Raw genomic sequence first — 21,057 nt, forward strand, 5'->3', positions numbered from 1 at the left:
ATAAAATGATGTCATCCCTGTCTATTAGCATGCTATCGCGCCCACGCCGGACATATTTGAAATTCATTTCTCTCAGTAACCTATAAAATTTAGTTCTCCGAGAATTGCCGAGATCTGCATCTTCGTTCACGATTGTAAGTACTTTGGCAATTCGTTACGAAAAAAAAATGCGTGTACTTTCCTTCGTATCGCATTTCTGTCGAAGTCATCAACACTTTCAGAAAGTCTTGGGAGACTTCAAAGAGTGTGTGGCCTTGTACTCACTTATCACACGATACACTGAAGAACGTCCAACACCTGTAGCTGCAGCTGTTTTCGAAACAATGTCACTCATCGACTGCTCTGGATGTAACAGTTCCGTTTTATACACATTAAGCACCATGTGCTTCTCAGAAGAACTTAATGATTTCTTCTTTGCTCGCTTCTTTGGTGGACTCAGAACTGACACGTCGACCTCGCTCGCTGAATCCATAGATGACATAATGAGGACAGCCGTATGTGATGCTAATGAAATAAGTGAATATATAAAATAAGAAACCAAGCGATGCTATTGGATGCGCATATAAACAGTGAATGCTCAGCGTGACTACACATATACTTACTCCATTAATCAACAACTAGTCTTTCAAGTGTCTTTACAGATGAACTTAAGATATCCTGAAATCGCCGCTGCACAACACCCACTAACGAGCTCACACCTGCAACTGAGACGGCCACACTGACTGAGCGCCGCGCCTGCGAACCGCAAAATGCATCGCTCGTAAAGGACAAACGGTTGCACCCATCGCATTCGAACAAACTACAAAATTAAATTCAGACCTTTTCTGAAACTTTTCTCGCTTACACACCCACAAAAAAATTTAAAGGAGAAAGGTTTGTCGCTTACTATATTTCGGATGATGATTTGGTAAAAGTTCTGCATCAGACGTGTGGTTTTAATTTATTACTTCACTATTATTGACTCTATTGGACAGAAAATTTGCAGACGTCATCAACATATAGTACTGAAGGTAATTATAAAATTATTTTGCTGTGCGACACACAGTTTAGGAGATATGGCGTAATAAATATAGAGTAACGCGAGAAAACAACTTTTCCTGAAAGCTTAAATATTTCTCTTTTTCAGTGACAATAAATTTTAATGTAATGTAAAAGAAGTGTCTGAAGGTAGTTTTCGGATCACTTTATCCTGTTGAGGTGCCAAATTATATAAAACACCACTTTAATTTTTTAATTTCTGACGCCCCTGCCGAGTACACCCCTCGACCGCAGCGCTGTGGGCACGCGCCTTGCCGTGTTTACAGTACGTCTCTTGTTTCGGTGAATGGAGTAGAAGTGAATATGTGCCGTAGTGTGCACAGGGCCCCGAGCTGTAGTGGTGCTATTTCCCTTTTAGTTTTCTGCACTGCTGCCTACTCTTTTACTATTCTTTGTATCTATCAAAACAACTCTTCAACTATCAATCTATCTAGAAAAGGAGTCGGTAAAGAATAACCGGATATGACTATTTTACCCAAAGTGATTTCGGAAATTACCGTTTGGACTTCAGCAGCATTCATTCGTGGTTTAAATGAAGTTTTACCTGTTTATTTTCGTAACAATATTACTTCATATGTTGACGATATTCTTATTGCTAAACGTTCTTGGAGTGAGCATAACAAAATTTTGGATTCATTATTACGTATTTTTGCAAGAGTTGGCATTACAGTGAACTTGGAAAAATCTGAATTTGGTCGTTCTCAGATATTTCTTGGTCATATTATTTCTACATAAGGTATTCTTCCTGATCCAGAGAAACTAGACGCTATTTGTAATTATGCTGTTCCTACCACAAAACGTGATGTTCATAGTTTCCTTGGTGTCTGTAATTTTCTTAGACGCTTTGTTAGATTGGACAATTTGGCCACACCTCGTTTATGTGAACTATCTGGAAAGAATTCTAATTGGTGTTGGGATGAGGAAGCTCAATCAGAATTTGAACAACTTCATGATGCTTTAGTTGCTGCTGCACTTTCTTCACATCCGGATTTATCCAAAGATTTTGGTTTGGCGACGGACTCATCAAACAAAGGCCTAGGTGCACACTTATTTCAAGAGATAGAAGAAAACGACATTGTAGTACAGAAGACTATTGCATTTGGAGGTCGTGTTCTCTCTAAATCAGAAAAGAATTATTCGATTACGGAACTTGAAGCCTTGGCTGTTGTTTGGGCTTTCACAAAATTTCGCATATTTTTGTATGGCAGACATACTAAGGTTTACACCGATCACCGAGCTCTGGAATTTCTTATGTCAACAAAATTAACACATGAAAGATTGTCACGATGGGCGCTGTATCTACAGGAATTTGATTTTAGTATTGTTTACATACAGGGCTCTTCAAATATTATTGCTGATGCTTTATAGCGTGCACCTATGGGTTTGAAACAAAGTGCTGAGGAGGACTGCAAAGAAAACAATTATTGTTTGATGTATATTCAAGGTGTTGCGTTTGAAAATTTTATTTCGTCTTCGCTCCAGGACATCGCAAAGGAGCAAAACAAAGATCCAATCTGGAAGGACATTAAGGAGAAGTGGAGGAGAAAGGAAAGCGTAGCGATTAGACAGTATAATGTAGTTTGCAATGATATTCTTTTTAAACGAAAATCGGTTGACAACTCTGTTTGGTTAGTTTGCATTCCTGATGAGTGGGTTAATAAATTGATTTGGTATACACATTTCAGTTATGCACACTTTGGTCCCAGAAAATGCTTTCATAAATTACGAGAAAATTGCTACTTCAGTAATACGGACAATCGTATTCGATTTGTTCTTGCCAAATGCAAATTATGTCAAAAGGCTAAGCCGCCAACTATTTCTCACAGAGCACCATTGTTTCCTATCATTCCAGCGAAATTAAAGGAGATGGCTGCAGTCGATTTGTTCGGTCCAGTGGTTCGTTCTACTAATGGTTTTGCGTGCATTTTGGTAGCAGTGGAATTGACATCAAAATATGTGTGTTTTACACCTTTACGCAAAGCAACAGCTCGTTCAGTATCTAATGCTTTCATCAAACATTTTCTTAAAGAAGTGGGTCATGTTGATACAGTTATATCAGATAATGGATCACAGTTTCGCTCTAAAATTTGGCTTCGTACTCTACGGCGTCGTAAGATTAAACCAATTTTCATTTCATTTTTTCAACCTCAATCTAACGCTTCAGAGAGATGGGTGCAGGAAATCAATAAATTGTGTCGTCATTATTGTCATCATTATCACAGAACATGGGATCAGTATCTTCATATTTTTCAAAACATTCTGAGTGAACTCCCTAATGATTCAACTTCTTTACCGCCTATATTGATATTAAAAAATAAAGCACTGACAAATCGCATTTCTGAAATCGTTCCTTTTCCGCCTACACGGAAACCGCGGCATTCTGAAGTTGTGAACCTGGCTCTGCAAAATATTGCATCTGCGGCTGCTAGAAGAGAGAAGTCAGCTAAACGTCCTGGTCGTTTAAAAACATTGTCAGTTGGTCTAAAGGTGTTAATTAAGTCGCATCGTTTGTCTCACAAAGGAAAAGGCTTGTGTCGCAAATTTTTTCTGCTTCATAACGGTCCATATAGAGTTCGCAAAATTATTCATAACACTGTCGAAGTAGAAACTCTTAAATCACGGCGCTCTAAGGGAATACATCATATATCGAACGTTAAAATTTTTGTGGAATGACATACTTTTGAGAAATTAACAGTTACACGTAAACACGCAGAGAATACAAGGATACCGCGCCGTGTTCTGGCGGCGGCAGATGCTCAAAGCAACAGTCAAGTTTGCGCGCCGCACGTCACGCGTACCTACAGCTGATCGAGCGCTCAGTGCGAATGCACTGACAGCCGTAAACAAATACACAGTCTAATTTCTCCGATTAAATTCAGTATAAAGCTATAGTAGCTTGATAAATTATGTTATTAACGTTCAGTTTTTTTCAGGATACAGTTGTATAAAATATTTAAGAATTTCAGGTAAATTCTGTGTGTGTCCGACGTTAAGAGGACTTGAGGACTTGCTATCGAGAAAATCTCAGGAAGAATGTAATTTCGATGAAGAAAGTAATAAACTTAAAAGCTAACTGTTAATTGAGTTTATTTTTCAGGTAACATATTTCTACTTGGGTATGTACTTTATACGTAATTTGCTGCTCACGATTACGTGATTCATACTTTGTGTTATCTGATTTTGAAAATGATTGATTAATGAACAGGGTTGTTACTTATGTATATTATGCATCGCTTGGCTGCTCTGCTTTTTGACTGATGTCATATTTTTTTATTATGTGCCTGCTGTGCTTATTTATTTAAATTATAATTGTCACCTGATTAGTTGTGCTGATACGGTTATGTATGTAAGTTATACTTTGTGATTTATCTGCTTGCGCCTTTATGTTTACTTATTAAGATTACGTATGAACATTTATTTACTTTTGCTGATATGATGCTAATAACCTGTTTATTATGTAAGATATATACTTGCTGCTTTGCGTATGGATTGCATATTTACACATTTCTGTATTGTTGCCATAACTACTCTTTAATTTGGTGTATAGAAATGCTGATATACTGTGTATGAACATGGAGTTTAGGTCACACTGCGGTATTAATTATAGATTGTTCGCTTGGCAGAGCCTCGTTGTAGGGATTGTGCTACAGCCACTTGTTGACATTCTGTTCTCTACTCGCTATTGCATGTTTTGCTTACGCTCAGTGCTTTATATTTTAAGATAAGAAAATGAACTGCTATAATTCTACAAACGACATTGGTACAAGAAACTTCATTGAAGTCACATGAGCTGGAGGTTTTATGCAAGCTCTATAAATTTATGCTAATAGGAAGGAAGCTGACGACATGAAATACCAACACCAGGTTTAGACCATTGACAGTTATTACACTGCATTCTTCGTGAGCAATTGATATAGCAAGTGACACTTGACACAAAAAAAATTATACTCCACATGTTTGCTTCTGTTTTGCCATGCTTCTTGAAGTGGTGTACACACTGTGAAATATTACAGTTTATTGATTCAAAGTCTTATGTGATCATTCACACTCCATACGCGTACCTACTTACTGAAGGTTATTCAAACTAAAGGCTGTTAGAGGTCATGTATGCATTTCTTTTATTTAATGATAGACAAGGTAACCAAAATGTATTTTATAATTCATAATGAGTAGAAGATTTGGGTCAGGTGGATTACACAGAGGTTGTGTGTGGACGTTGTGTCTTCGGATTGTATGGGATGAAGAATTGAAGTTTGCACTAGGATTTTATCTGTACTTGTTTGAGGAGACTGACTAGAGGAAAGAGTTGTTATGGAAGTGAAATGATGTTGGTGATAAGGTTTATATGTATCGACGTATTGAAGAGGTATTATTGAGGTGTTAAGATTATGTGATGCTGATGATTATTGGAGTTTTGGTGGATAAGAGGTAAAGTAAGTGAGAAGCATATTTTTTTTTGTCTACACACACACTTTGTTAAATCAATAAGCAGTATATATTATTTTTGGAGAGCGGAAGTATTTGCGTATCTTGGCACACTGACAGTTGTTCAGCAACTGTTTATTTTGATTTGGCTTGGCAAACATTGGTCTTGAGATGATGACTATGACGTTGACTAACTATTATTAACTGATATACACTGTTGCCACTACTACTTGATACACATGTTGAACACCAAATTTTGACAGAATTGCATTTACACAGTTAGCACTATTCAATTAAAAAAATGAGTGAGTGTGTTTTCCTTTCCTAATCCCAAATAATTGGTACCGACCTACCTCCTAAATATTATTTTACTTGTTTGTTGTGGCTTGCACTGACACCCATAAATATTATAGGTTTACTGGTATTTGTGTATTTGTAATAGTTAATATGACAATTATCTGATATCATTTGTGTGTTTACTATAATTTGTATGTTTAGTGTAAGAGCATTGATAATAACTTTGTAAAAGCAATTGTGTGTGCATTCAAACTGTTGTTTGTGCTTGCACTTGTTCATCATTGGTGGGTGCCACTTGGAAATGTTTAATTTCTGCTGATGAACTCGGATGAACTGTTTAATTATTGCTAGTGAATATTATGGACTGTTACCTGCACTTGTTCAACATTGATGGGTGCCACTTGGAAATGTTTAATTTCTGCTGATGAACTCTGATGACTTTTTAATTATTGATAGTGAATATTAAGGACTGTTCCTGCACTTGTTCAACATTGATGGGTGCCATTTGGAAATGTTTAATTTCTGCTGATGAACTCTGATGAACTGTTTAATTATTGATAGTGAATATTATGGATTGTTACCTGCACTTGTTCAACATTGCTGAGTGCCACTGTTGGAACTGCTTCTACTGAAATTATGTCACTTTTGCTGTCTGCACCTGCTCAACATTACTGGGTGCCACTGATGGAACTGCTTCTACTGAAATGATGTCACTTGTTGCTGTCTGCACCTGTCAACATTACTGGGTGCTACTGTTGGAACTGCTTCTACTGAGATAATGTTACTTGTTGCTGTCTGCACCTGTCAACATTACTGGGTGCCACTGATGGAACTGCTTCTACTGAGATGATGTCACTTGTTGCTGTCTGCACCTGTTCAACATTGCTGGGTGCCACTGATGGAACTGCTTCTACTGAGATAATGTCACTTGTTGGTGTCTGCACCTGTTCAACATTACTGGGTGCGACTGATGGAACTGCTTCTACTGAGATAATGTCACTTGTTGCTCTCTGCACCTGTCAACATTGCTGGGTGCCACTGATGGAACTGTTGCTACTGAGATAATGTCACTTGTTGGTGTCTGCACCTGCTCGCCATTGTTGGGTGCCACTGTTGCAGCTGTTTAAATACTGCTGATGAAATGTTATGGGACTGCTATTTTCACCTGTTGACCATTGCTGGGTGCTACTGTTGGAACTATCAACTACTCTGAGAAGTCCTACTTGTTTATTGAACTATTGAAAAGATTTTATGTGAATATTTGTATAAACTGATTTTTTGTGTATTTAATGTTTATGAAATGTTATGAGACTCTTACCTGCACCTATTTGTCATTGCTGGTGCCATTGATTGAATCGTTTAACCACTCTGACAAATGATACTTGTGTAAACTATTATGTAAAATCACATGTACACAAGCATTTGTATTCCTTACTGTATTTTATATATTAGGTTATTGAAGGGCCAGTGCAAAGCCAAAATTTATTTAGTTATATGATATTTACTTATTAATATCATCTTTTATTTTTGTCTGTATTTTTTGGACGAATTTGGTGGTATTTTCACCACCAATGCTGGCAAAAATACCATCAAATTCTAGCCCGTGGAGGAGGGGCATATGAAAGGTGGCTACACCGAGTCACAGCGCCAGAGATTGCGCCAAAGATTATTATTCCGCCACCTCCACTGGTGCAGTAGTAGTTCAGAGGTTACCGTAGGCAGTACTTGTTGAGAGGATGTCGAGAGCAGTACTAGTTCAGAGAATGTCATGTGCAGTTGTTGTTCTGTTGGGCGAGAGAGTAGATGCTGTTCGGTTGGTGTAATGTATAGATGAAAGATGTTGCAACGATCACAGTGTAGTTTTCGTCAATATATGGAGGTAACAAAAAAAAATTTATTTCACATTTCCTTAATGACAATGCCTCTTGGTCACAGGTTCAGTCAACAAAGCATCTGGCTCGTGTTCATGTATTAGACTTGTAATTGTGGTTTCTATGTGCAATTATAGTATTTCTGGTCTTTCAATTAGTTCATTGTAAATGGTGTTTAAAATTTCTTGTCGTATTGAGGAAGAACCATGCCCAGATACATGTACGTTGAATCACACTACCACACACAGTACAGTTACACTTGTGCTTTGTTGTTTCATAGCTTTTATAGTTGCAGGGGACTTAATTAATCAATTGTGTTAACGGAAATTTCCCTTCATTCTTTATTGTTATTTTACGCCGTCAGATTGTGTACTAATACTACTCAGGGCCCACCGGTTACGAGACTTTGTAGTTACTAAACTAGAACGATGTTTTGGAAATTAAACATTTCTACCAATCACTCTGTAAGGTGTGCCGTACTTTGTTTCAAAACGCTGAGCAGTACTACCCCTCTATAAAACTAATCCTAAAAGAAATGAATTTCTCCACCTTTTCTATTTCAGATGCTCACATATTAGGTAACAAGCTCTTTGCCGAAGAGAGAAAACGCATCTGCTATCTTTTGGACTGAAAATCGTTTGAGAGCTAATAAATTACTATTCAGCACATGGCAAAGCATATTAATGAGCAAAAATGCATCAGTCTCGTTGGTAAGTCCTAGTTCACAAGAAATATATATCATGTAGTTCAAAGTCATGATGATTATCCTGTAGAAACTAATTTTATCCATGAATGTTGTAAGGCATCCGGATTTCACGGACCTTACATGACCTTGATCCATAACGACAGGACGATATAGTATGAGATACTCCTTAATTTGCTAACAAAAGAATTATGCACATCACTCCAACCCATAGAGAGTGTTAGTAGCGATTATTTCGACTAGGGAAAGTTTAAAGTTCTACGGAACGCAGAAAAGTTGCGACTGAGTGATTTCAGTCAATGCCAGAGTAGGGAATTAGCGTTTCAGATCCAGCACAGAGACAATGCCATTGCACATGCCAGATGGTAAAGTACCATTGTGCATTAGGCTCAATAAATGTTGAGTCTAGATGTTGCTCACTCCAAGTTGCGCCCACTTTGACCCTTGAATATCGAAAACTAGGGTACTAACCTACCCTCACATTGAGTACATGAGAGTTTTTTCATTCGCTCGAAAAGTAAATTTATTCTCCACCAGCTCAGTGCGTTGAACAGCTACGACAATGTAGATTTAAATGAGCTGATAAGGATTTTTAATAATCATGTTCTGAGGCCATCCTCGGCTCCTTTCGGCGGCTGGCTCATTTGGTGAAGGCAGCCAGTAGCGCAGCGCAGGCTAAGCTATTTGTAGCATCGTACCCAGGGTCGATCTCGATCCTCTGGTCTGGAGCAGAAGGGAAGGTCTAAACCAAGGGCTCAAAGTGGTTTGGAGCAGAAGGGAAGGTCTAAACCAAGGGCTCAGAGGGCTCTGCGACGGTATCGGATACGAATTTCTCGACATCCGCTATCGGATGCAGAATTATAGGATTCCCCTAAATAGGTCAGGCGTGCACTACACGTAGGAAGCGGCTACTAGGGTAGCGGAGTACGTGTGGCGTGCACATGGGAGCAAACACAATTTGACTGTTATATCAGCCACAGGGACCTCAGAGAATCTTGGTCCTCGCAGATGAGAAGTAGAAAATGTTAATATGATTTTAGTAAACTGTAGGAGCATCCAGGGAAAGGTCCCAGCATTGGTATCCCCTACTGAAGGACGGAAATCGCCAAATGAAAGACGAAAATAGTCAATTGTTTAAATTCCATTGTTGTGTATTGTATATCACTTGTTTTTAAATGCCTGCTGCCTGTTCGCGGAGCTGACCAGCCTTAGTTTTCATTTATTTTGACCAGTATGCAGCCATACTTTCTTTACGGTCCAGAATAGTCTCTTGTTCTCGTGACGTGCAACTCCCGACATTCCGATCTTGTGACGTAACAGTGACAACCGACTCGCAACCGATAAATTACTTCTCTGTCGTCAGCTGACGGCCATAGCTCAAACGAACTTCATTGACTTACTGTTTGTAAATAAGTGAGCTATGGCAGACGATAAAATGTCATCACTAGATTCAAATGGCTCTGAGCACTATGGGACTTAACATCTATGGTCATCAGTCCCCTAGAACTTAGAACTGCTTAAACGTAACTAACCTAAGGACATCACACAACACCCAGGCATCACGAGGCAGAGAAAATCCCTGACCCCGCCGGGAATCGAACCCGGGAACCCGTGCGCGGAAAGCGAGAACGCTACCGCACGACCAGGAGCTGCGGCCTCACTAGATTCAAATGAACAGAATGATACGAGTGAAGTGTCGCGTCGCTTACGGTCCCGCAGGATAATTAGTAGGGCTGAGACACCAATCGAAACAATTGTAGAAAGTGAAGTGGGAAATCTTATGGACTTTGATGCCTCACACCATAATGTAACCGGTACTGAACTAGACAATGCCAGCATAGTTTCTGCCACTAGTGCTCGTAGCCATATACCGGTTACAAGGGAGGCAGGTGAAAGCAATTCAGGGGTAGTGACAGACGATGTATTCAAACAGCTACTGAGTCAAATAAGTCAAATGACGCAGGACGGAAATCGCCAAATGAAAGACGAAAATAGTCAACTGTTAGCCTCGCTTGAAGATAAACTTTCTACAGTAAGCGAAGAAATAAAAACTGTTAGAGAAAACGTAGCCAAAGAAGTAGCAAAGCAAGTTAACGATGCTGTTTTTCAAATGCGAAGTGTAATAATTTTCGAACTGAATGACACTTCAGCTACCATGCAAAGCGAGACAGCTGATATACGAAACGCAAACAAGAATCTTGGCTCCACCGTAACCACGGTTAATCACAGATTAGACAGAATAACTACGCAGGTAGAAAAACTAACCGAAGGAATGTCAAACTTGTCTCTGGAAACTGAAAAGAAAGTAAAGGAGAGGCTAGATAGTCATGAGAGAGAATTTAGAGAAAAGTATGAGAACTGGATTGCTGGAAAAGACAAATTTGTCGAAAACAAAATTAACAAAGACCTAGAAGAGATTGTGAAAGCAACCACTCTTGGTATCTTGTCAGCTCCTGGAAGCTCCAGAGATACCGTAATGTCTGAACTCGGTAGCATCAGGCGTACCCTTCAGCAAGAATTACCAAATTGGAAGCAAGAGGTAACGGAACAGCTAAATAACCTGAAGGCACAAGTGAGTAGTAGTTCCCGAATACAGAGACCGAATTATCCTAACTCTTTAGCCTCAGAGGAAGAAGATGAATTATTTCGGCAATTCCGAATACCTGTTGTATCTAATGAACACACTTCACCACCACATATTCCAGTTAGTCACCGAAACCAAGAATCTGACTCAGTAGTACAAATGATGAAGGAAGAAAGCATGATAAAGCATCGAGTTTTTAAACCTTTAACCCGGAAAAACGAAATATCCACCAAATTGTTTTTCTTCGTGGATTCTCTGTCATTTTTCCAAATTCGTGGACTGATAGACAGCGTATCCAATTTGTTACCGGATATATAGGTGGCGAATCGGCAATATGGGGAACCGAAATGGTTGATAAGTGTCGAACGTATGAGGAGTTTGAGCACTGTTTCCTCTGCAAATTTTGGAGCGAAGGTGTTCAGAAGCGCCTTCGTAAAGAAGTCTATAATGCAGAACAATTTGACCCCAGGAATAGTAGCCTGAGAAAGTACTTCGAAAAATATCTTGGCAAAATCAGGTATTGGGATAACCCTATTAATAGTAAAGATGTAATTATGATTCTCAAGTCTAAATTACCCATATCGATTCGTGAAAAGCTGATAGCCATACCAGATGATGATCCAGATACCTTTGTGTCGATATTAGATTCCCTAGACCTGATCTATGAGAACATGAAAGCTAACAAACCGCGGAATACTCCGCACAATTCTTGGCCACAACATTACGAGAGTAACGGCTATGAAAAGCCAGGGAACGGTTACAAAAATAGTAACGATTGGCAAAACGGAAATAAAGGCAATGGGTATCCGCACAAAAGGAATAGACATAATCAACACAACCGATTCAATCCCGTGTATAAGACAACTGGTAACCAGTACGGCAATCAACCGTACAAGCAGAAGTTTGGAAATGGTTTCAGTCAAAAAGGTTGGCAACAGCAGAGCGGATCGCAATGGAATGCACCGTACTCGCGCAGCCAACACTCAGATTACGGGCAGCAACAAACAGCTGATAACGCCCACTCATACCAACACAACTCCGCGCCTAGTAAAAATCAAAAGCAGGGAATGTACAGAAAAACAGAATGAGGGCGACCACTTCGACGGAGAGACTAACCATGACACACTTGTACTGAGATACAATGACGGGATTGACATGAGACAAGAATTATTACAAGAGAGACGACTGACGGTGATGAACCGATAGATGACCAAGTGCAAGCTATGACAAAACTTCCTATAGCCGGAATTTTGACCACTGTAATCCTAGATACAGGTGCAAATATTAATGCTATGCCCTTATGTTTCCATAAGCAAATTAGCACATTAATTAATCCCGCATCTCGTGGTCGTGCGGTAGCGTTCTCGCTTCCTACGCTCGGGTTCCCGGGTTCGATTCCCGGCGGGGTCAGGGAGTTTCTCTGCCTCGTGATGGCTGGGTGTTGTGTGATGTCCTTAGGTTAGTTAGGTTTAAGTAGTTCTAAGTTCTAGGGGACTGATGAGCATAGATGTTAAGTCCCATAGTGCTCAGAGCCATTTGAACCATTTTTGAACATTAATTAAAATTCCAACATTACCCGTCCAAGGATGTTCAATAACAGGAGCCATCGGCTGCCAGACACAAAAGGTCAGTATGCAAGCTTGGGTACCACTGGAGGTTCAATCAATACCCATCAAATGTATTTTCCTCGTTGTCAAGGATTTGGCAGTGCCATGTCTCTTGGGAATGGATTTTCTACGACGATATAGAGCCCCAATAGATCTTTATACAGACATTTGCACACTGTTGGTTGCTAAAAACACACTTTAAACCATCGTTGGTCTTACGCAAAAATCGAAAATGGCAAAGTCTTTTTGGGGGACCTTACGAGATCCTTCGTATACCGCACACAGGTTGTTATCCAATTTCTGATCCCGCGCAAATGGAAAAATAAAAGGGTTATACCATCACTCTGATCTTAAAAAGTATAATGCTACAGAATAAGTCAAAAGGAAAGTCTTGTAATGACAAGAGAAGGTTAGCCGCTAGTGACTAAGTGACAACTGATCTGACTTCGTAAAAAAAAAAAAAAAAAAAAAAAAAATGCTTAGAACAAATCACACGACAGTGAGTCTATCTTGCTATACAGCAGAGAATTTAAAATATGTTATCTTGAGCCATAATTTAAGTACAGACAAGCTGATAAATGAAAAAAATTCTTGTTTAGCAAAGAAAGTGATCAATTCCAAGAACTCTAGTTTTAAGATTTAGTTTTAAGGAGATAATATTTAAGAGAGAAAAATGAAATATAAAGCCGAGGATGTGCCTAACAAGCCGGCTTCTGCGATATGAAATGGTGAAGAAGTGAAGATAAAACATAGTATGTAAAAAATTATTTTTTTTAAGTTCAAGGAGCAATGATCGAGAAACGAAATTTATTTTCGTCAAGGGCAAGGGTCGCTTGACAATTATTGGTTCCTGATCCCACTAAAAAGGAAAACAAGTAACTAGTTTATAAATCAGCTATGTCTAGATTAAGTTCTAATGTACATAGAAATCTGGAACAGGTTCATCTCTACATTAAAATAACGTAATGTTGACGAAGCATGTGTGTTACTTGTAAGTACCAATATGACCACGAAAGTGCTATCCTTCAGCTAGATAAACAAAGTAGCATTAATTGTAATTGCAATACGCAGGTCAGATACATTCAATGCCATAAGTGAAATAAATACCACGTATAAGAGCGTAAGTGGCAAGGACAAAGCAATGATGACTTAAGGTCATATGTAGAGGTCAATGCAGTGTAGCGTCAAAGCGTGAATAAAATGACAATGAAACCGCCGGCAAAACAAAGCAAAGCAGCTGGTTCTTAATTGCAGCGCGTACGCAGACGTACGGCGCAAAGCAAAATTAATTTCTAAGTCATAAGGAACAAGGAGTTGTTTGCTAGATTTCTTTTTCTATGTACTATTATATCTATGTCTTTCTTCTGAATTTGTGTAAATATCCTAACCCGCCTAAACCCGTCCCGTGGACTTGACGTCACAGATTGAGAAATGCGGTTGACGTGGAAGGCTGGTTTGGCATACGATTTTCAAAAGGAAACGCGTGAACGAAATCGGGAAAAGCTAGTTTTAAAATGTCTTTATTTTTGCTTTTGAAGTCAATCCGAGACGCAAACCGAGATCGCGATAAGGAATTTGAATATTTTCTTGAATGGTGTTCTGTTCTCATGCGAGAGGGCGATCAAATGTGACTGAATGCTCCTCACATCTAGTAAAAAGGAAATTTTTGTTCAAATGACAATGATAACTTTAATAAATCTAATGAATAAAAAGGACAATTCAAATGAATTAAAATAATAGTAATAATAATTGCTAACAGACCGGAGAAACTAATGTATTGTGACTGTGAACTAAAAGCATAATTAGTCTTAGAGAAAGATGATGAACAATGTAAAGCGAAATGTTAAGGTAGTTACCAACAAAGCAACAGAAATTGAAATGGACATGATAATCGAAGCCCTCAATTAGCAAGCTACAAAGTGAGACAAACTATTTGAGTATAAGCTGTAAAAAAATTGTGTACATAGTAGTGTATAAGTGAAGGCTTAAAATGCTCTGGAAGTCTGCCACAGACACGAAGCAATGCTTCGTTGTTATAAATAAGTGATAATTTCATTCACGATGAAGATAAAAAGTGTTAAACGTACAGATACGCCGACGGACAGTGATAGTCCGGTTGTGTAACCGAAGGCGGTGATGTGATAACGTGCAGTGCATCGGAAACCAAAGTGCTTTGCAAAGCGCGAGCGCTAGCCTACCTTAAAATCTTCAAAATCGGCTGGAAAATGTGGAGGCAGGGATGGTTTCATTGGAGTCTCTGTCCCTGGTAATCCTCGTCCCTCCGCACCAGCTCAGCAAACCACAAAATACCACAAAACCATCAACGCAACGTGTTCACCGAACCGTGCGCGGAAAAGCTGAAATACCGCGTGGAGGCTAGTGAACGCCTCGAGTTGCGATTCAGCTCTAACAATCAGCCTGTGCCAACGTCCATCGACGCGACGAACGCGTTAAATTGGAAGTGATGTACTAGCACAGCACTCCCGCTGCAGTTCGACGAAACGGACTTTCCATGAAAGCCTCTCCCAAAATAAAAGACTCTTATATGAGTTCACAACATATCACATACTATGCGAAATGCAAACAGCCAAACCACACGCGAATAGTGACAAAGTCAAATTCCTATGAATCCCAAGTCCTAAAATTAGATTTAAGCTTAGTTCTTAGACTAATGGGTATTTATATTTTTTGTCACATGCAACGTGTGTACCTAACGTGCGAGCGAGACTCGCCGACCAGAGCTGAAGAAAAGTTTTCTACTCGGAGAACGCAAAGTAGCGATCCAACTTCTCAAGGAATAAGCTTCACCTGGAGAAGAATCAAATTTTAACTTACCTGTCAAATACACAAACAATGAAAGCGTAAAAATCATGACAACTAGTGAGCAACGGAAAATGGACACGTGTGAAAAATTCCATGTGTGAGAATTATGTGTGTATAAAAATGGACACGTGTGCAAAATTCAGTGTGTGCGAATTATGTGTGTATAAAAAGATGAATCCTATGTGTTTTCTTTCAGGGGCAAAGAGCCTATGAGCTCTGGACAATAACTTGAGGCCACAAAGATAGTCGTTATGAACTCTTTAAAAAAAAAGACTGTAATGAGCATAATGTATAATCTCCATTGTAAACTTTGTAGATTTACTGTCTTAGTTTTTAAATTTTTTTGTGTATCTTTACCTTAAGAATTGTCTTAGTCTATGAATGAGAGATCACCATATTTGTGTAATCCTAATAATCAAATGACAAGAATACTGTGTTTGATCAATGTAAATCTGTAAAGTACTCAATCCCATAATGTTAGCGGCGACATGTAAATCTTGGTAATTTCCTTGATTTTCAAGATTCCCATGGAAGGCACTGTAACATTATGTGATTGCCTCATCATTTTAAATCATTCACTAATCGAGCAGTCGCTCGGCAACAACTACAGTTAGCAAATAATGTTGTAAGAATGTAAAAGGTGAACGACCTGTGATGTAACGTGTTTATTATCGAAGCGGCGTCAGAGATGCGCTAAGTTACTGACTTTGAAAACCGCAGCGCGAAAAATGGACAGAAGAAGAACACTTTTACACATTCTTTTGACGTACGAGATATTCTCGATGAACAGTTACTCAGTTACTCATTTTTCTCTTGTAACTTGTGTCGGACGCGCATGTCTTGCCGCCGTATTATTATCGTTAAAAATAATATTATTTTAGTGTGAAGTAAAAGTGCAGTAATGAAAGTGCAATACTGCATAGCAGTAGGTTTATTGTGCCTTCCTCTACGTTAACTGATTCGATAAGTTCAGGTCTGTTTGTTGCCAGGAGGTCTAAGAGGTTACCCTCACGAGTTGGTTCTCTATCTGCTCAAGGTAATTTTCGGACAACACATCCAGAACAATGCCAGACGATTCCCTATTTTTGGCACCAGTTTTGATAGCATAACACTCCCAATCCATAACTGGCAAGTTGAAGTCACCCCCTATTACAACGGTATGATCAGGAAAATTACTAATGATATTCTGTAAGCTCTGTCTGAAGCAATCTACAACTATACATTATAACGATATGTTTACGTAATGTGTGTACATAAACATACAGTTATAAATGTCCCCGTTCGAGTCGCTAATTATAACAATATGTTTACTTTTGTGCTGTAACATATAGCTATAATCAGCGGTGAAAATATATTTGCGAGCGCCGACCGTGTGCGGCTGTTTCTTGTTGGATCGTCTGATCAGTCGGAAGTTGCATTACAGAGGAGAGTAAATGCCTATTCAAAATATAATTATTTTTGGATAGCTCAACATGGATTTCCTAAGGGATCGTAGTTTATGAAGCATTTACCAGTAGAATATGGCGCGGAGAAAATATTTCGCCGCATGCAATTTCTGTCCGATTTCGACGAAAGAATTCGTGACTGTGAACTCTCTATTTGGCAGAAACATAAAGAAAATTAAATAACGTCATGAAGGAGTAAGACATAGATTCTATACTAAATAAATAGTCCATACACCAGTTCCATTTAACTTTGAATTTATGGCAATTAATAGATGAACTTACACTGCAATGAAGGATTTAACAAGGATGCCGTTTTGACTGGCACTTCTCTTCTCGTAATGAAAATAATTCCTTTGACGTTTTCCTGATTCCGGTTTTCCGTGATTTCCCTAAATCGCTTCAGGCAAATGCCGGGATGGTTCCTTTCAAAGGGCATGGCCGACTTCCTTCCCCATTCTTCCCTAATCCGATTGGACCGATGACATCGCTGTTTGGTCTCCTCTCCCAAATCAACCAACCAACCAATTTTCGTATTTCAAAGTACAATATTTATCGCCTCCAGTTTTTTGTAAAAACGCCGCTTTTGACCGAAATATTGCTCCTATCAAGTTGACACGTCTAACAGTTGATTTTGACCTATATTTGCATATCCTGAACAATTTTTGGCTTTCTAGCTTTGTTATTTATCGCCACTTGTTATTTCTCTTAAAACAATGTTTTTAAGGAAACATATTCAACTGATTACTCTGAGATTTAACAACTTTTACATCAACGTCCTGAAGCATATGTTGACAAAGTCTGGAAAAGCTACTTTAATTTTTGATTTAATTCTTAGGTTGTGGCGCAATACGTCAGGTGCGTTATGATGACGTGGCGCTAGTAGTAGTGAAGTGGGGTGAGTCCCGATTCACTCGCCCATCTCTGTATCTCTCAAATGATTATCACTTGTCGGCTTTGAAATTACGGAAAAATTGGTAAAATTACAAAAATTTATCATTCTATCAACTGTGGTGCTCTCTACAGTACATCACTTCATATGGACGGTGTCTTTTTCATCCCATCCATTCACTGATATGCTGTCGATTACCACATAATGATTGACTGACATCACTTGTTTGAGATGGAACGAGAGGCTTGGTGGGAGCAACATCTTCCTGGGGATGGCTAACACCGAAACAGTGATCACGTACGTGACTGCAATATGAGGACTCAATCGAAATGGAATCCTGAGACATCTGCAACCCCGTCACTGTGAAATATCAGATTAAATGTAGAGGTCACCATTCACCTTCAGGCAGCTGTTCGTAATCGTTTCGCAATGTAACAAACTCTTCCAGTCACTACATGTTATGATGTCTTCTACATTTTTCTGAGTAAGAAACACAACATCTGTCTTTTATTCCAATCGTCCAGTATGTTGTGAGAGCAGCAGCAGCATAATTTACAGCATGCAACGCTTAGTTTTATGTGAGAGTCAATGGCTTGAAACATGTTAATATCAATTTAGCACCTGTCACAGACCTAGAAGTCATGGTAGAAAACAAAATACATGGCTGTGTACACAGCTGCAGTCATACACAGCTTTGATGTGTTACAGTAAAAAAACAGAGCATCAAACTGCTTATGAAGAAACAACACAGGGGCCCTCTCTTACGATTGATAGTCTGTGGTATATTGTCCTCCTACAGTACGGGCGACAAAAATTTGTACTGGTCTGTGGAAGCGCCATGGATCACTGGTCGCCTGCTCCAGTTTATTTAATGGGATCATCACATATGGTCAATGTCAGCATGCAGACGGTACTTGATTTCTGTATATTGGACGAAAGAGATGTGGTAAAACCTTATTGAGTTCTCTACTGGGTAACCTTAGCGGAGTTTTCTATAGTTCGTAGTTTTTCTCTGTTGGATGGTACACACTAACAAGGATAGAGAATGTTTGGGTGACAGACATAAATGCACCCCGAGGGATGCTGATCTCCTTCGGACTGCCGTACCTGTATGTGGTTTGGAAACGCACTACAATGCAGTAACAAAATACCCGTCCTTCTTCCAATTCCCGTATGATGTGGAGTCTTCCTCATTTTCCCGACAAGAAACACTCCATAAATGCGCGTACTGTCTTTCTACTACCTCGCGTAGCAGTAGAAAACTTCGTTTGGCGCTGGCCTTACACATCGAACAGAGCTGGCACAGCTACTGCCGGAATGTGGAAAGTCTTAGATACAGCGCTCTCCGACTTCTGTTCAGTTCTGAGTTAAACTGGAATGATCACATGGACAAAGCTGCAGGGAGGGTGGGACAGAGACTGAGGAACAGTTACAAGATGCAGAGGGACTATCTAAAAAACCGCACTGGAGTTTTGCTGCGTGGGATCCTCAGCAGACAGGTTCGAATAAAAAGGCGACCAGTTTCGAGATATGAGAGTGGCATGAATATGATTCACCAGTGGCTGTAATCATTAAAGGACATCTCTATAGGATCCAACGTAAGTATGTGGTTGAATGGATAGACTTGATTCCAAATCGCAGACAGCATTTCCACCAGAAAGTGTAACATTTTCAGGGACTCTTGTGTGTGCCTGTAGAATCAAAACCGCTTTTTATGCAGTGTGACAGTAACATAGTCGTTGTTCATGTTTTTAATAGCGTGGTCCTTACGCGAAATGTATGTTGCTGACTGTAGAATCCTTCTGGAGTCAGCTTAAAATGATAGTTCTCAATAGTGATCCTTGAAAAGAACATCGTCTTCCCTCCAGGGATTTCCATTTCAGCTATCTGGTGAGTGTACTCCGATTGCTGGAAAAAAGTTACTCGCCATGTAAAGTGACTCTCATGATCAATTTAATTAATTAGGCTATCAATTTTATATCAATGACGTGCCGCCTGGCGGATGGGAGCGATGGCTAGGGTACCGCGGATATGATTCGGGAGTGGGAGCAGTAATGAAGCATTTTTTTGGTTCCGGTGATATATCTTAACAAAATTTCTATCTTCCATCTATATAGTAAGAGACGCCAATCTTAATAAAATCAGATGTATTACCGGATTTATAAAGTGATAAGTAGTATAAACCTGATATTTACAACTTCTCTGTGCTGTTACCTTGAGAGAATTCGTATTGTGCGAAGCATTTGATTAGTTTAAGGGAGTTCTAAAGTGAGAAGGCTTCCTGTGATAGAGGTAGATCTTAGTACTCCGTCATGAGCCAAAAATGACTTTAATAATCTAGTCCTGTGATGCAGGACGTAACAGATATTAAGCTGATTAGAACAGATGTTTTTCTATCTGGTGTGAGAATACTTAGAGGAAATGTAGCCTATGGCATACTGTTACAGGATTTTTACAACAAGTAACGATACTTTAGCGATCTGAAACAGCTGTACGCCCTGATTTCTTCTGACTTCGAAAATAACATATATAAAATGGAGAAATCTACCTTTTGCGTGAGAAATTCGGGGTGTATGGCCAGCAACATTGCTGTCTCGGATTAGGTAAAGTGGATTTTGTAAACTGGTGGCTCTATGTCGAGGTGGAATTGGTTAGAACTAGTGTATACATCCGAGTCGCCAGTGTATGTTTTACAGTGCACGGCGGCTGGCGGCATTTGTTTCGCTGTGCTCTGCAGCTGTCGCTGGAAGTGGTCACTAGGCTTCAGCCTCCCCTGCCGGCCGCGGTGGTCCAGCGGTTCTAGGCGCTCAGTCCGGAACCGCGGGACTGCTACGGTCGCAGATTCGAATCCTGCCTCGGGCATGGATGTGTGTGATGTCCTTAGGTTAGTTAGGTTTAAGTAGTTCTAAGTTCTAGGGGACTGATGACCACAGATGTTAAGTCCCATAGTGCTCAGAGCCATTTGAACCATTTTTGAAGCTTCAGCGATCAGAAGTTGCGGATTAGCTCAGCCTGTGATGGGCGGTTAGATAGTAAAATGCGCCAGTCTGTCTGATCTTGTCCAAGGCAGTGAGGGCTAGCAGAGTGACCAGTGTGCGGCGTGAGCAGGGATAGAAGCGGACGTGTGTGTTGCGTGAAAGAAGATTCATAATGGTGGGTGTTTGCCTGGACATATCGATAACATACGAATTCCTACCACTACAGTCCTCCCTGGATGCCCTCCATGGCTGGGAGTGGTGTGCTCTGGCATACAAGTGTCTCCACGGCTGGGGCTGCCGCTGCGGCGGTAGTTTTCACCAACCTCAGCGTTGGCGCCGGCGGCGCGCTTCGTGTGGACATCGGGACAGGAATGCGGGGGATGTGCAAGTGAGTGAT

At 39.8% G+C, this 21,057-nt stretch overlaps 1 pseudogene; it reads right to left on the reverse strand.

Moving 5' to 3' along the window:
- Positions 1–19,930: 19,930 nt before the first annotated feature.
- LOC124799705 lies at positions 19,931–20,105 on the reverse strand (annotated as a pseudogene).
- Between the last annotated feature and the right edge of the window lie 952 nt (positions 20,106–21,057).

This window comes from Schistocerca piceifrons, chromosome 5 (genome assembly GCF_021461385.2).
Source record: "Schistocerca piceifrons isolate TAMUIC-IGC-003096 chromosome 5, iqSchPice1.1, whole genome shotgun sequence".
NCBI lineage: Eukaryota > Metazoa > Arthropoda > Insecta > Orthoptera > Acrididae > Schistocerca > Schistocerca piceifrons.